General features: G+C 44.4%; 1 protein-coding gene across 41 annotated transcripts in view; it reads left to right on the plus strand.

Annotated features, from left to right (window-relative positions):
• The window catches only part of FHIT (fragile histidine triad diadenosine triphosphatase), a 997,853-nt gene that overhangs the window by 862,705 nt on the left and 117,418 nt on the right, over nt 1-17,730 (plus strand). The gene's annotated exons all lie outside the window — the stretch shown is intronic.

The following is a 17,730-nucleotide window of genomic DNA, read 5'->3' on the forward strand; positions in this document are numbered from 1 at the left end:
AATATTTAAAAAATGTGTTAAAAATAGTTTTAGATACCACACCAGTCCCCGAGTTCCTCTGCCTTTTTTAGTTTTGTTTTACAGTGACATTTTCCAATTTTTAAACATACTTTTCTTTCCCCGTCGCTGCATGTAAAACCCATACACACAGGTAAAGCGCAGTGAAGCAGACTATGCGCTAAGTGCTGTCAAATGGAAAAAAGTAAACAAAGAAACAAGATATTTCTTTCTCATTGCTTTCAGTTATAGCAGATGTGGGTGGTGTTTGGAGCAATAGTGAACAAAAAGAAAAATCAGACAGCAATCTGGCTTTAAATGGACCTATATATCCTTTTGAGGATGAATTTAAACCCCAGAGTTGTTCAAATACTGATAATTAGCCACATATGTTTTTCAATAACTACAGTTAAGTCTGGATTTCAAACCTTTAAACTGTATGAAGTTAGACTGTATCGTCCCAAAAAATTGTCATTTAGACCCAGCTTAAGTAGTTTAAGACAAAATTCTGCTGTTTTTGTTTTGTTTTGTTAAGCAATACATTACTGTAAGAGCAGTGGATGAAATCTTTCTGGTATTTTTTGGGTGTTGGGGAACCAGAAATTATCACAATATTTAAACACGAAAGCTGGCTATTGAAGGTGTGTAGTTTCGGGGGGGAAGGGGTTGAAACTGACCAGTACTGTAGCAGAACCTCATGTTGTCACAAAAGGATGTATCAGTTTGTCAGGAAGATCCATGTGTGGATCTTCGACAGGTCAGCAGATCACTCTGTATCGGCAGGCTGCAGCTCTGTAACAGGTTGACTGCTAACCAGTGAGATAAGGCTGTGGGAGTCAGGGGCGGCTCTAGAAATCGGGCTGCCCCAAGCAGCGCGGAGCGCTGCGCCGCCCTTCCCCGGTCCCGCGGCGGGTCCCCTCTTCCCGCGGCTCCGGTTGAGCTCCTGCCGGCATGCCTGCGGCAGGAGCTCCACCGGAGCCAAATGCCGCCCCCCCGGGAAACGGCCGCCCCAAGCGCCTGCTTGGCGCGCTGGGGTCTAGAGCCGCCCCTGGTGGGAGTGTTCTTCAGATCCCAACTCCCCTGGAACATAGTCTGAGGTCAATCAGTATCTTGGCTGTATGTGTGGATTAGTTTACATGAGGGAGGCTGATCAAAGGAGCTATATTTTGGATTGCAAACATAGACACTATTCTGTAATTGCCCCAAAGCCCCATTCACATATAGCCTGTGTATACGTGCTGCTCAGCCTACTTGTCACAAAGCATTTTGACAGGGACATACACCAAACCCAGCCGCACTGCAAGATAAGCAAATGCTCTGTAACTATTGTGTTGGATTCTCTGCAAAGTCCTGATCACAGCTTTGGTTCAACACAAGCTAACGCAAATCTCCGAAGAAATTTAACTGGTTTAGAGCCTTCCAGACTGTGACACGTTGTCATCTGTTTATGCTCGGTAGATTGCTGGCAAGTCCCATGACACTCTTCACTCTTTGACAAGTGAAGAACATGCCCAGATGTAGAGCATCAGTCACTAGGATTTCTGGAGACAAGATGTTGGAAAGGAGCTGCATCCTCTTGATATTTCCCCCCACTCCTCCTACCCCGGGTTGTCTTGGGAATGAATAGCCCTGTTGTTGAGTAATGGTTTGAGCAGAGGAATGGGAATCAGGACTTCAATAGGTTGAGCCCCCTTAGGTAAATCCTATTTATCCTGCATTTGGGTGTGAGGCTCAGAAATTCTGTCTTCTGACACTATGTTGAGGCATAAGGGGAATATTTAAAGGTAGAAAATAATGTGTCTGTGACAGATGGAATTCCCTGTACTTTGGGAGATTTGACTGAATTAGGTTTAAGTATCTTTGGAGTCCAGTGTATTAAATGCAAAGGTTCTGTAATATTGTGGGTCTGGGTGATCAAAGGACTATATTGGACAATGTGGCAGACAATGAACTGTTAGGACAATAGAGTGAAGTGGAGTCTCTGGGAAATCGCTAGGAGAAGGTCAATGCAATTTTACGCCATCCCCTCTGCCTCTGGTTATGCCCAAACCCAGCCCTTTGAATCTACGCCCTGCAGGGAGGACAATTGTTTGCTGTTCCCAGAGTTCCAAGATCAAAGGCACAAACTGTATAAACGAGGAACTCTCAGATTTACAGGAGTGTCCGTTCTCAGCTAACAGTTCTTATGGACTTGTAACCACAGAAAACCCCTTGGTAGGTTGAAGGATGGATCATCTGCCAAAGCGATGACTGGAGTTGGGGATGGAGGGACATGTGGAAAGCTATTAGCATGCATGCAGTACGTTTTCTCCTAAATGCTTTTATCTTCAGAATAAATGTGCTTGCTTAGAAAAATTGTGTGGTGGATTAACTGTGGGCAATTACACTGTTTATAGCCCCTGAGGAGAAAGCAAAGCAGGCCTGCTGAAGCAGTTTGACTTACTGTAAAACTCACAGTGAAGGCAGGGAACTGTGTGGCTTGGAGTCAGGAGCCAGAGAGAGTTGTATGTCTCTACCCAAGACGGGGGATGGCTGAGGAGCTAGGAACCTAGAGTGGGTGCCCTGGCTTGTCCATGGAGGGAGAATACAGGTGCAATTGCCCTGAATTGCAACAGTGTCTTTATTGCTTGGTATGTTTTTATGGGATTGACCAACAGGCTGTGTTGGATGATGCCTCTTGTTCTTGGTGCATATTTATACTTTCTTAATGGTTCAGTATTGGAAAACTTAATTACAAAAGAAGAGAGAGAAAGAAAAACATCCAATCCCAAAATGCCTTTCCTGACATGTTTCCTCCAATAAGTCACTTGATCTAGGCATACATATCTTAGTGCATACTTCAGATGCCTCTGCTTGATTACTTTTAAATATTTATAGAATCATTAGAAATGAAAAAACCTACTAGATTTGGAATACGCTTTCCCTCTGTCTCTGCAGTGAGACTCCCTGGGATTTGTTTATTTCCTGGGGACTGCTAATGAACCACCATAGCCTTTGTCACAGTAAAGGCTAAAGGTATGGTTTTTTTAATCCTCCCGTTTTCCTGAAATTATTTGGAGCCCAACCCTGCAGACAACTTACACGTGACTGTTAAGTTTCTTTCCTAAAGCAATTACAGGATCAGGTCCTTTATATTTTACTCTTGGTTTATACCCATTTCGTATCAATCTTGAAGCATTCTTCTCAATGAATTCTATTGTTTCTTGAAGATTGGAACTGCCGTGGAAGATCTGGATAGCTATTAGGAAAAGGCTTTAATCAAAACACGTGCATATTGTCATCTGTATTTCTTTCATTTGATTTAAAAGCGAATGAGATCTTTATATTTATCCATCAAGGAATGTAAGGGTGTTTTTGTCAAGGAATATCTGCTTTGCAATAGAGGATCGGTTCTTTTCTGTTGCGAAAGTATGACACGACAGATTGATTCAGTTGTGCATGAATGGATAAAGTCTACCAAAGAGCTACGTTCTGTGTTGATACAATGAGCGTGAGCACTATGTAGCTATCAGAGGTCAGTGTATTAAAGACCTTGAAGACATTATCCTGAAATGTGTCTCCACTCTCAGAGCACCTCGATTAAGGAGCACTATGTGTTTGTAGAAACTCTAACACAATGGGGCCCTGATCTCAGCTGAAGCCACTAGCTGTTACTATAATAAAAATAATCATCCTGCCTTAGGTTGAGGGTGATAACTCTCTTACTGCGGTGGGTGTGGGGCTCTTCATTGCTGTGCATAGACAACAGAAAAAAACAGGCTTGTGTTACCATCATTATTAATGAACGTTGATGTTGGATTGACAGCCTTGGTGACTGGAGACATGCCGGCATTGTCCATCCAATGGGTGACTCAGCCTTTTTTGAAGGAGACCTCTCTAGAGGAGTGAATGAAACTCAGTCTACCTGTCAATGAGATCCTTAGTATCTACCAGCACTGCTAGAAATGGTGTCATTTAGCACCTAGTGATGTGTTTGGGGATGAAGAACCCTGGGTGCTCTCACTCTATCCTCAGTAATTGGACTGAGACCACCATCCTATTTCCGTAAACAGTTACTACCAATGCAAACCATATTTAGATCAATTAATTTCAGGTGAACAGTTCTGTGTCTGTAACTGGGCTTATTCTCCCCCACGCTCAAGTTTCTAGTCTCTGTCTAGACAGAAGCTCCTTGCCTAGCCTGGTGAGAAATGCAAACATGATGAATAAAGGGGAACACAAAAACAAAAGAGCCACTGAGACTCCAATCCCCAGATGCTCTTTGGGATCAAATGCACCTAAGTTAAAGGGCTGGGCTGGTGCTGCTGCTGAGCCTGCTGCATTGTACCTCATCAAAACTAAAGTCTGAATTAGTCCATGACTTGGAGATTTTGTAAAACGTTTAAAGCAGCAGCAGTATTCCGGTTGCACCATCTGTTGTTCTCCTCCCTCTGAGAGTCAGACAGACAGCAAGAGAATCACTTCGGGAAAGATATTTTGACTTGCTGATCTCATTCAGCACATTACATTAAATCATTTCAGCAGCACAGGAACACCTTGTAGTGTTCATTTGCCATTCCGGAGGATGAAGGAAGCAGCTAAGCATAAGACTCCACAGCGTTCTAGCTTCCTTTTCAACCAGGCCGCACTGGAGGTCAATGGTGAATCCGCGAGCTTAGCCAAACAAGCCTAGAGTTAAGGTCTCCAGTGAGTGGTTTGTTGTAGCTTTGACTGTAACACATCTAGGTACTGAAGTGCTGACAGAAGCTCTTTTGCTGCCTCATTATGTATAAAGCCCAGTGGAGGACTCATTAAAAGCGCACAGTTGCAGAACCTCCTGAAAGTAGCTTCCCATTTTACTGTTCAAGGAAAGTTATTTAAGACCTGATTCAGTGCCCACTGAAGTAAATGGGAAGACTCCCAACAATGTCAGTGGGCATTGGATTGGTCTCGCCATGAAAATTAACAGCATGCAGAGTTAATAAGCTGTTTCTAAATCCATTCCTCGGGGTTATACACTACCTTATGGCAACATACTGCTGCCTGTTGGTAGATCAATCTGCTATATTCTAAACTCTCTAAGGGCCAAGTTCTTCCTCGTTTACATCTTGTGCAAGCCCATGGGGGTGAGATAGGACAGAATGTAGTGAATTGGTGCACTAGAGGGCAAAAGAGCTCTATTTCCCTCCCACTGCCTACTTCTCTACTTTCACTTTGGTGGAACTGTCTTCTTCCCGTAGGCTGTGAACTTCATTCTGGTCTTGCCAAAATAATTCTTCAAAAAATCATTCCCCTTCTGAGTAGCAAGGCATTTCCTGACTCTTCCACTAGCCGATGAGCACAGGTTGGTCCTTTGCCTCATGTGGCTTGGGATCATGCCGAGAATTGAGCAGAATGAGTCAGTTCAGCAAACTGAGCTGCACGTGGTTATGCAGGATACATCCATCTGAGGAGACTGAAGCAGAAGTCCTCTTAGTGTACTTGGCCATGCAGCAATTTATTACTAGGGTGCGTGGTATTCATGTCATGTCCCTGTCACAGATGGTGGTGGTTAGGGCTGTGGAAAGCTCAATAGTTCGAGTGAGGAGTTCAGTTCAGCTGAGTGCATCTCTCTCTGAAGAATATCCAAATTATTCATTCTACTTGAACCAACAGAATTGAAGACTGAAAATCAAATCATCTGGAAATCGCAAGGGAAAGAGGCTCTCCTGAGATTTGTGGGCCTAGCTGTAAACACTGTGAGAAGATCCTTTCTCCTGGTATTTTAGCATTTCCAGTTCTGGTCTTGGAATATGTAATGTAGTGAGGGCCTAATATTCTGGTATTTTCCTATATTATCTAATGTATGAATGTATAATAGGTGAGATTGCTTCCACTTCTACTAATGCTACTCATCGTGTTCTCAGTGGACCATGAGGTTTATCCTATCATGCTGTAATGGTCTCATATTTTGAAATCCTTATCCTGAGTGCAGTAGCAAAGTGGCTGGCAACATATTTGCATATTTCTTACGTGCATCCAACCTCCATAAGCCAAAACGGACACATTTTTCAATAGGGAAATGGAATGCCACATCTTAGCATCATATGTATTTCCCTTGATGGAAACTCCACTGCCTGTGATATTTTCTGCCCTTTCAGAGCTTGCACGATATTAGCCAATCCAACATATGAAACCTCTAAGACCTTACTCTACTTTCTGTGTATTGTATACACAACGCATCTTAACTCAATAGCTCAATGGGAAATAGATAGGCAGGATAAACATCATACCCAGGTCTGATTAACAGTCACTTATTTTACTGAAATCTTCCTTCCATCAGCTCTGGAGATGTCAAAGGGAATCATCCTGAGTGTGGAAACAAATTAGATGTCATTAGAAGGCTCTGTATTAAAACAGCTATTCTTCATGATCACATACCTGCCTTTAATACCTAGAATTTGTCTGGAAGGAAATGTACATTTGGCATTTTACATATCATCATGCAGTCTAATGGCCCTGTGGCCCATCTGTCTCTCTCAATTCCATCACTGCTTTTATTGCTTCTCACCCTTTGCTGACTTGGTTCTGCTCGAGCAGCCTGGCTCCGAGGTTTCCACAGTCTTTCCCTTAAAGGTACAAAATGTTAGCTTGAAGCCCTTGCTCACATTTAGGCTTTATTGTAATGGAGACGAGTGCTTTGATTTGATCAGTGCAAAAGAGCTCTTACCCTCTCCCCCCCAGGATATAGGCTTTGTTTGCCTTTTAGAGTATTTGCCATTTCCTGTCCTTGACAACAAGTCATTGGCAAGCAAGTTAGTCACAAAGACAAGAACAGTGCTAACATGATCTCCAAGGCTGTTTAATTTGCCTGTTCTTGGAATTACTCAGTAGCTCGGGTGCTGCTTGTATATTTTAGTTCCCTAAAGGTAAGATTGTCCTCAGGCCTATTCCACTTTTGATGCGTTAATGTTGGTGGGGAGAAGAGTATCCTATTTAGATTCCCTGAAATTGATGAGATGAGAAGAAAACTAAGTAACTGAAGTTTTCACTTAAAACTCATTCCAAAGTCAAAGTTTCCCGGAGCCAATGGCTCATTGGGCTGGTGCAGTTAAGGCTCCTTGGTTTCATAGCCAACTGTACGCAAGGGAGCGATGTGACCACCTTTGCCTGCCCTATCCCAATGGATCTGGTATCCATTTTCCAGTGGCCTTTCACTGTGAGATTGAGTAGGACTCACACGTACCTCTTCTGGATTGCAGTGGAGTACCTGAACCACTCAGCCGCTGCACTTCTCATTTCTCTGAAGCCAGACCTTTTTTTTCTTTACACTGCAGTGTTTGTGTAACCTACACACCTCCTGGGGTGGGGCTCTGTCCCATCTAGTGGCACCGATACCACTTAAAGAGAGAGAGAAAATTAGTCTGGTCTACAGCCAGTTGGCTTTTGGCTCATGCAGTAGAGGCTCATGCACTAAGCTCCAGAGGTCCCCGGTTCAATTCCACCTGTTGACAACTGGAGTCTGTTGGCATTATATTTGCATGGCCTTACAATGCAATATTGCCTCTCATGCTATTGCTGGGGTTTGAGGTGACAACTGTTCGGTACTCCCAAAGTAAACCGAGACTGAAGCCCAGGGTACCGTACAGCAGATCGTTTTGGCAGGTGTTTTTTCCCCACTGAAGAAAGTCAATACAAAGTAATTAGTTTAACAGAAAAATAATAGGAGTGAGGGGAAGCACTGGCAATTTGGAACCAGCTGCAACTGATAGAGCTGATTCATTTTAATTTGCAATAATAGGCTCCATTACAAGCAGTGTCTCACTATTCTTCACCCCTGGGAGTCCCATCAGGACTACTAATAGTGGGGACAGAGGCCTAGCCTATGCCTCATTAGGGTGACCATATTTTCCCAAAGGGAAAACAGGACACCGCATGGGGCCGGCCCAAGCCCCCACTCTCTCTCCAGCGTGAGCGCATCCACCCATGGGGCTGGCCCAAGGGCCCTCACCCCCCACCTGCCCGCAGGGCTGGCCTGAGATGCCCCTCTCTCCCCTGCTCACGGGGCCAGCCTGAGGACCCCTGCCACCTGCCCACGCACAACTGGCCTGGCACGAGCTGCTCTCCTCAGCCCTCCCTCTCGCGCTGGGCTGACATTGCCACTTGCTTCCCCCCAGGCTAGTGGGCAGTGTGTGCGTGGGAAGTAAGAGTCAGAGACCGACACGCCCTGGACAAGCACTGCACGTGACCCTGAGAGAAGCTTACAAAGGGGTCTTCTAGTAGTCGCTCAAGACACTTGGAGCTGTAAGCAGAGACTGTCTCCTGTTGTTTGACTCCTCCTGGGCTCAAGGAAAGGGGACTTGGTACATTCTTTGTAAATAAACAAGATTGCATCAAAGAAAATACTTGGCTCTCTCATCAGTTTTTCCTCCTAACTGGAACAACCCACAACACTCTGGATTTGGCCAACCGCTTGAGTCGAAGTGGGGAACAATATCTCACTGCTCGCTTTCCAGGGACGAGTGTCCACACAATCAAAATCACCACCAAAGCTGATTCTAGCTGGCAGCCTTGTGGCCAACAACAGAGCAAGGTGGAGGCTTATGAGCGGGGCAGGGTGGGGAATCTTTCACTGCCCACAATGTTCTGACTTGACTTAGGGACAAATAGATCTCGCCTAAGATTCATTTACCAGTGACTGCAGGCTCAAGGTCATTAGTTTTTCCAATGGGAAAAGAATAACAAAAACTTAAGTGTGAAAAGTGGATATTTTCCCCTCCCTCTGCCCCCGCATCTTCCATAGATTCCAAGGCCAGAAGGGACCAGTGTCATCATCTAGTCTGACTTCCTGTATCATAGGCACTGACTTTTATTTTAACTTGAGGGTGCTCCACCCCTGCTCCGCCCTGAGGCCTCGCCCCCATTCTGCACCTTTCCTCAAGGCCCCGCCCTCATTCCACCTCTTCCCATCCCTGCCCCGCCCCCTCCCCTGAGGCCTCGCCCTCACTCCGCCCCTTCCCTGAGGCCCCGCCCTCAGTCCACTTCTTCCTATCCCCACAACACCCCTTCCCCAAGGCCCCCACCTGCCTGCTGCTTACTGCTCTCCGCCGTCCCCCAATCCCCTCCCTGAGCCACCAAACAGCTGTGACTGGTGGGTGCTAAGCAAACTTTTTTTTTCCGTGGGTGCTCCTGCCACAGCGCACCCACAGCATTGGGACCTATGTCCTGCATCACACAAGCCACAGAACTTCCCCAAAACAATTCCTACAGCAGATCTTTTGGAAAAAACCGTGATTTTAAAATTGTCAGTAATGGAGAATCCATCCCAACCCTTGGTAAATTTTTCCAGTGGTTAATTATTCTCATGGTTAAGAATTCATGCCTTACTTGTGGTTTGAATTTGTCTAGCTTCAGCTTCCAGCCATTGTATTCTATACTGCATACCTTCTTGTATTCCAGTTTTTCGAGGTGGAAAACGGTAAATAAATGTGAAAATGGGATTTTCCTCCCTCCACCCCACTTTCACACACCTGCTCACTGTTCCCCAACTGTTTTATTGTTGGAAAAAAAGAGGGGGAAGTAAAAAAAGGAGAGTGTGAGCGAAAACTCCAACTATCCAGAAACTGAAAATAGACATTGAATTTATTTGGTTTCCAAAAATCAAAATGAAATAATGACCCTTTTTTAGTTGAAACAAAAGGTTTCCTCATGACATTTTTGAAATACTAATGTTTGTTTCAAAATGTGCTTTTGAAATTTTTCACTTTATTTTGTCTCAAAAAATCTTGAGGAAAAACCCAAACTTTTTTGGTCAAAAAATTTGAAAGTGAGATTATTTTGTGGGGGAAACATATTGTTCTGGTCTGTAAGAGACCGACAGTCTCTTGTTCATTAACAATGTTTTTTTCTGGCAAGTTCTAATAATAAGCATTGTCACCACGTTTCCAGTTTTCAATATGCTGCAGGTTTTTGAATTCACAGTGCATAACTGCATAAGGAGAGTGGTCAGGGAACCTTTGGGCCTGATGGAATTGGCATTGTTAGCACTACAAAAAGTAATTTTTACTCTGTTGACTTTCACACCTTCTTGTCAGCTGTTGGGAATGGGACACATCCACCCTGACTGAATCATTGGCCCCCCACTTGGTAAGGCAACTCCCATCTTTTCTTGTGCTGTATATTTATGCTGCCTACTGTAATTTTCACTCTATACATCTGAAGAAGTGGGTCATAACCCACGAAAACTTATGCATTAATAAATTTGTTAGTCTTTAAGGTGCCACAAGACTTCTAGTTGTTTTTGGGCCTCCAGTTTTCCATTGGAATTTGAACATCTTTGAAAATTTCCTTTGTTCGCTGGATATTTCTGCTGAAGTGATCAGCAAACAGTTCAGAGTGGGAATGTTTAAATTGTCATCTCTAAGGCGTCCTAGGAAACACCTCATTGAGATGTTTCCATCTCTCAGAGCTCTTGTCTCAGGCTCTCTGTAGACTCACAAGGACAACACTCTAAATTAGAGTTTCAGTTAGAGATAACAAAAAATGTGACTGCATTTATTAGAGACAAATCTCAGTGTCATGAATTAATACTGCATCTAGTGTGTTTAAAATGGTAGATAAAATATTCATTGGTAAAGAAAACATAGTCAGATTCTGCACCTTCAGTATCCTGCTTTAAGGGGCACTCATCTAGGAAAGGCAGATGTACAAAATAATTCTGGGAAGAATAATTCTGGAATATGGCTTCTCATTCTACTAGTATGTTTTTTAAAAAACTCATTCTTCTCTGCATAACACACTGCTCTTCCAGGCTCTGGTGCTGCAATTGGATCCATGTGTTTGGGCTGCTGGGTCCATGTAGATCCCTCACCAGTCAGGACCCACAATGGTCCATGCAGATCTGATTACAGATCAGGGCCATAGAGTGCAGGCTGCAGGGGAAATATGTATAGGCTTTGCTGGATTTTGTTCAGCTTGGATACTATAAAGGATATCCTACAAGAGGAAGGATTGCAGGCATGTTGAGCTACTGAGTATATATGGATAAATAGGACTGCTTTTCAGCTTCGGAAAGGAGCTAGTTATCAAATCATTGACAAGGGAATATTTAGATTGATACAGTGTCAGGATAATTACATACAATTTGGTTTTGTTTAAATATCATAACCAGTATTGTCTGATTCCTTTCCACTTTAAGGCTTGATTTGAGCACCACAATGCAGTGCTTTCCTGTAGCAGCGTTAACCCGTGGGCTTCAAAAAATAACTGTAAATTTACAATTGTTAAATACATAGTTAATGAGCAAAAGAATCGATCCATCTCTTGCAGACAGAACTACAGATGTGTGTGTGTGTGTGTGTGTTTGTACAGGTGTGTGTGTGTGTGAATATATATGTGTGCATCTGCACACACACACACACACATATATATATATGAATGAGAGATAAGCTAATTACCAAGCCATTCAGCTAATGTTTATTTTCATCAGACTGACTGCCCATCTTGGCAGACAGAGCCATTAAGGCTGCAGAGGCAGGAGGCAAGCAATCACAGTAAAATGGTGCTGATGGTGGGAATTGGGCTCAGGAGTACAATTTGACTTGTCAGTTTATATAGACATAAAGCTTCATTGTTGTGCACAGACACAACTGGCTTTTTAAAAGTCTATTTCCCTCCTGATGATGTGAAAATCTGCTACCCTCTCCCCTACTGTTCTCCAGCCCTCACATTTATTATATTTACTGTAAACAACACACAGGTTATGCGATAGCGTGGGCTAGTTGGACTTCTGCAGGGAGCTGCTGCAATACTGTGTGCTAATTGGCCCTCCTCTCTGGAGTCGCTAGATTTTCAGACTGAAAACTGGGCTGCCTCCTGGAGCACAAGCAAGAAGTAGCAGTTCAGATGCCATGGTGATGGACTTAGTGTGAGAAACTAACCAGAGAGAGACAACTGAAAAGTCTAGGAAATAGTGCCAAACACTGCAGAGAGGTTCCCGAGGATGAGAATGGATGTCTGTCCTCTATCCATTGACAACAGGAGATTGTCCATTGGTGCTACTAAAGCAGTTCCAATTCCGTGTCTTGGACTGAATCCAGATGGTGCCAGGTCTAGAACATTAGCTTTGGGTAGATGAGCTTGTAGTGGCTTCTCTATGAGCTTGGCCAGGAACAGGAAGTTTGATGCTGGGTGCTAGTTGGATGGAACTGATGTACCCAGGGTGGGTTTCTTCAGTGGTGGTTGGACTACTGCATGTAGGAGGAAAGGAAGAATCCTCCTCTGAATGAGGTGTTGGCTATTTTGCTTAGGAGTAGCACCAGTTGTTCATGATTTTCTCTCCCAAGCCAGGAAGGACCTGGCACAGATTCACAAGTCTTGGGTTGTGAGTCCTTTCGGGTGTCCAGAACTTCTTGACAAGTAAATGCACTGAACTCTGGGAATGCAGGTGCGCTGTTGGTTGGTGGGCACAGATGGGGTGGATCCAGGCTGTTTGAGAAGTTCTTCCTGAACGTATTTCCTGAGGTAGGTTTGTAGTTCTTTGCAGTGCTTGCTGCTCAGCTGTGATGCAGGTTTTTGGCATTGAGTGTTGATGAAGTGATTTACCACCCTGAATAGCTTCTCGGGGCAGGATTTGGCAACCTCAGGGGAGGCTGACAGGAAGGTTCTCTTGATCTGTACTACAACCTCAGCGTAGGCTTTGAAGAGGTTGCTAGGTAATAATACTAGGTACCTTACAGGTGAATCACAGAAGAGGTTAAGAGACTACCCCAAGGTCACCGAGCAATTCAGTGGTAGAGCAGGAATAGAGCCCAGGAGCTCTGACTGTAGGCAACTCTGCTTTAACTGTTATACAGTGTTCCCTGGAATATCAATGAATGAACAGTTCCTCAGCGTGAATATGGCAGAAGCCATTTATAGGATGTAAATCCTCTGCCTTGACAGGCAGTAAAAGGCAGAACAGATTTTTGCCATTCAGGGACAAATTTTCAAAGATTCACCCAATGCAAGTGTGTGCACAAACCCCCGTTGAGATGGGCGCAAGAATGGATGTGTAAAATGGGCCACTGCACGTACAAACAGGTCGTTACGTGTGGAGTAATCCAGTGTGCAGGCCTAAGCCCCTTTTGTGCCCACAGATGTAAAGTTTTGCAGACACAGTGTCGTGTTCCACCTTTGAAAACCTGGCTCTTATCATTTAGATTTGACCTTCTCCTGGTTATTTTAGGAACAGATATTCCCGGCATTTATACAGCCAGATCCTCAGCTGAGGTAAAGTGGCACCACTCCATTGAAGTCCATGAACCACTCCAATGTACACCACTTGAGGACCTGGCCCATAGCATTTATTTACTTAGGGTGAAATCTACCCCTGTGCAAGCGGCCCAGTAAAAGCCCTGTGCTCTACTGGAGTCCTGCAAGACACTAGTAGGTGTATATGGTTGTAAGGCCGTGTGCTGGTCCTCTGTGCAAGGATGGATTTCTGATGACATTTTCAAATCTCAGACTGCTAAAGCCCTGACTCCCATTGATTTTCAATGGGAATCAAATGCCCAATTGAGTTAGGGACTTTTGAAAAGCCAACCCTTTGTCCTTATGCATTATACCACAGCAAGCTGTACTGACACCTGGTAGGATTAGATTTGTATGTGATTTTTTCCCATTAATCATTTATACAAGGACATGAGGCTGAATAATTTTTGCTGCATGTGTACAGAGACCTTTTGGATGGTACGTATCAGCACTTTGTTTATTTCAAATAACTGTCAAAATATTGTACTTTACCATGTGTAGAGAGGAATAAGACACAGGAATAGAACAAGAGCAGTTACGCAAGCTAAATAATTAGTTTCACTGCTTAGCAGCTTTGACTCTGGTTTCAAGTGCGACAGACAACAAGGCACGGAGGAACCGTTTTGTTGCCACTACTTTTTGCAACCTCTTGTCATTTCGAGCTGCTGCTATTTCCTCTCCTCTCGTGCCTGGTGAGCCTTTCTATACGGTCATTACTATTGTTTGGTCTCAAGAAATAAATTTGCTTTGGGAAGGTAAGGGGGGAATGAAAGTGATGTAATTAAAGGAAAAGAAGACAATCTGCTAAGACAGGTTTTCTCCACTACGCACCACCTTGGAGATTGCCTGAAACTCAATTTCCCATTGCTGTGCTGGTGAGTGAGGACAACGTGCTGAAATGGTCCCTACTCCTAATAACCTTGTTTTTCCATTGGAATCTCATTAATACTTTCTCCTTCATCTCCTTAACCTTAGATCTGCAAAAGCGTGTATCAAATGGTGCTATTTCCACAGGGAAAACTGTAAAGCTGGGCCAAATGGGGTGTATTCTGAACTGTCAATCTCGTACCACGTGGGAGCGTGAGCATTGTTAGGTACTTTGTTTTGCTCTGGTCCACTGCCCTTTGGTTTGTTTTTTTAACTACATGAAGTCTGTATTAACACATTGTATGTTAAAAAAATAAGTATATCTCCATATATTTATTTATCTCCTAGAACTGAAAGGGACCTTGCAAGGTCATTGAGTCCAGCCCCCTGCCTTCACTAGCACTGATTTTTGCCCCAGATCCCTAAGTGGCCTCCTCAAGAATTGAACTCCCAACTCTAGGTTTAGCAGGCCAATGCTCAAACCATGGAGCTATCCTTCCCCTGACCCCCATCCCTGCTCTCCTGGTGACTTTTCCATAGCAAAGGATTCCTGCTCTGGAAGATGAACGTGTCCATCTGGAGGGGGGAGAACCCTTCACTGTGAAAATGTCCCAGGAGAGTGAGGGCAGGGGGCAGGGTCTCAACATATACAGTGTTAATACACGTGTCCCGTAGCTAAAAACAAAACCTAAGGGTTGGAAGGTGCTGAGGCCTTTCTACTTTATGGGAGTGGAGAGTGTCCAGCACCTCACAAGAGAGCACAGTGCACCTTGCAGGATGAGCCCTAAAAGGGGAAAGCGTTGATGAATAGGTATAAACTGAAGCCATTCAGGATCTGGAGAAAACCTTTCCCTCAGCACCTTCCAACCCTTAGTCCCTTTGGCAGTGACCCACTGTTTCCTCAGGGTGGATATACTGCCAGTTTGGAAGTTCTAGCCCAATATCTATCCCTCCCCCATCCCCAACACGCCACACTGGTCTCCCTCCCAGCATAGCGTCCCCAGCTTTAACTGTCCGAAAGCGTTGGTGGAGCTGGGGAGCACAGATGTCTGTGAGTGAGCATGGCGGGAACAAAGCTGTGTGGGATGGGGAGCTGTGGACAATGTGCTGCTGTGATGTGGGGGGCAGCAGGGTAACAGGGAGCGATAAGACTGTAGAGGGAACATGGAGCTAACTAGGGTATTGGCCACCTCCACCACACACACATGGTTCTCACCCCCATTCCTCTCCTTCATAGGTGCTCAAATCCATCCTTCCACACACTGGCTGGATGCTACTGCTAAAATGAATGGCAGTGAAACAGTTAACAATGGTAGGGAGACAGGGTGGATGAGGTAATATCTTTTTAAAATGTTAACAATGTTGGCATTTAAGGTCGGATTTTCATTGGAGCCAAAGGGAGCTAATTGGGTGCCTAACTCCCTTAGGTGCTTTGAAAATAGCCTGAAACACTGCAAGCAATGGCAAAATATTTGTACAAAATCATACCTCTTTGCTCTTGGTTGCTAACTGAGTTGCTCTACGCTGGAGAAATCTTCTGTCCATAAACGCCACGACCTTGTAGCTTCCCAGGAAAGGGAAAGCGGGACTTTTAGTTCTTCCCTTGAATTAACAGCGTACGTTAGTGAACCTGGCCCAGTGAAGAAGGGTGGGAAGGGGAAGAAGGATGATTAATACATGCTGGTGAGTTTATATGTATACAGCAATGCTGTTTCCCTTAATGCTCCACCAAACAGGAATTCATCTGCAGCCCTAACCTACAGTACGCAAAATAGGAACCTGGGGAGGAAATGCCTGATTAATCCAATGGATATTTGAAACATACTTCCACCATCCTTTGCACCATAGAGGACTTGGGTGGATTGATTATATAGTTTGCTTTGTGGGTCTCGTGATACATGCACTTGTGCAAGCCCTTTCTTTAGCAATAGGCTTTAATAAATTGGAAGGCAAAGTATTACATCATGATGGGGTGGCCATGTTGGAGAAAACGGCTTCTGCTCTGGGAAAAGACGACTGCAGAAGTGCTGTGTGTGTGTGCGCGCGTGCCTCCCATTAGTGGCAATGGGAGTTAGGCAAGCGTACAAAGAGGCGAATAGCCCCAGAACCCCAGATGTGCTAGTGCTACCTGTGTGTCGTAGCACTGACATTTGTTGTCTGTAAACTCTGTACTTAACATCGATGTGATAGTTTCATCTTGAAAGGCCGTACACAACAGTGGATGGGGTGGCCACGTTCCTTCTCATTCTCCTGGCTCATTCCTTCTCTCTCCTTTCATGCCAGAATGTTTTGTATCCTTTTATGAACAGTGCATAGGGACATGAATGAAAAGGAAAATTATACCCCTTGATGTTTGATTGTCTGCAATGTGCACTTTCCATTCGTTTAATATTCAGTGAACCGCAGACCAATCATCTTCCCACCATTTTTTTAAAATGGTTCAGTTATGTCTTGTAAGGCAAATGGATTGAATTTGTGTTTTGATATTTTAAACCAAATCTTCCTTTGCCTAGGTAGATTCATTGCACTGCATCCCATAGCTCGAGTAAATGTTATCTGCTCTGAACGTATCTGTAGTCCACTTGGAGAGGTTTGCTTGAAATGATGGGGGCGCGGGGAGGATTTATTCTGACTCACCGTACGTTCTCTGCAACCCAGTTGGAAACCCATGGGGTTGTACAGGACATAATCAGTGCAGTATTAGCCCAGCTACTGTCTAGACCTAGAAAATATCTCCCTAGGGGGGACACTAGAGATCACGGAAGGCTGGGAGTTCTACAAGTGAATGAAAAGGTTCTAACACATGAGCAGGCACGGAGTTCCTTGCAAAGAGATCATGGTGATGATATTGAGCCGAGTATCTGTGTTGGCAGAACTGGAATTGAACTGTTTGTAGCCCTGTGCGTTTTCCCTGTGCCACTAGGAGATTGTAGGGTTTCATTCCCTAAAAGGGGGTATCTGGTGGATTGTTTGTGCTTTAGCGAGAACTCTGGGACCTAGGACTCTCCAGCGGCTTTGTGCCATGCCAGGGATGTGAAGCAGCCATTTGCTTTGCGTCACCAGAGCAGCACAAAGCAGCTGGAGCATCCCGGCAAATGCTGCCCTCGGTATGTGGAGGCTCCCTTCCAACTCCATATGGGCATTTTCCCATTGGTTACTCCCTCCCGATAGCGTTGTGTTTCACTTTCATGTAAGTGCTTTGTAAAACATTGAAATCAATTAAAAAGAAATAAAGGGGAAATAAAGTAATGGACTCTGCAAAACCTTTGATCAGTGTTAAGGAACTATTCAGCATCTGTGATTATCCTCTCCTTGTTCAGCAGTGTATAATTTAATGATTGCATCTGAGGCATGCTGTTAACTTTCCTCTCTGCTTCTCTGACCCCCGCTGCTCATTCATTCCTCCTGTCCCTTTCCTAGCTGGGCTCCCTGTGTGTGTGAGGGGAGTGGTTAAAGAACCCTTATGGATTTCATATCTTGGCTTCATCTGGCATATTATAGCAAATGGCAGTTGATTAGGTCTTTCTATAGATCATTACCAATTGTTTTCTACCTTGCAGATAGTGCTATTACGACAAATCTATCATATGCTAGAGATCCTGTACGGCTTGTTATTTC

This window comes from Mauremys reevesii, linkage group 7, assembly GCF_016161935.1.
Source record: "Mauremys reevesii isolate NIE-2019 linkage group 7, ASM1616193v1, whole genome shotgun sequence".
NCBI lineage: Eukaryota > Metazoa > Chordata > Testudines > Geoemydidae > Mauremys > Mauremys reevesii.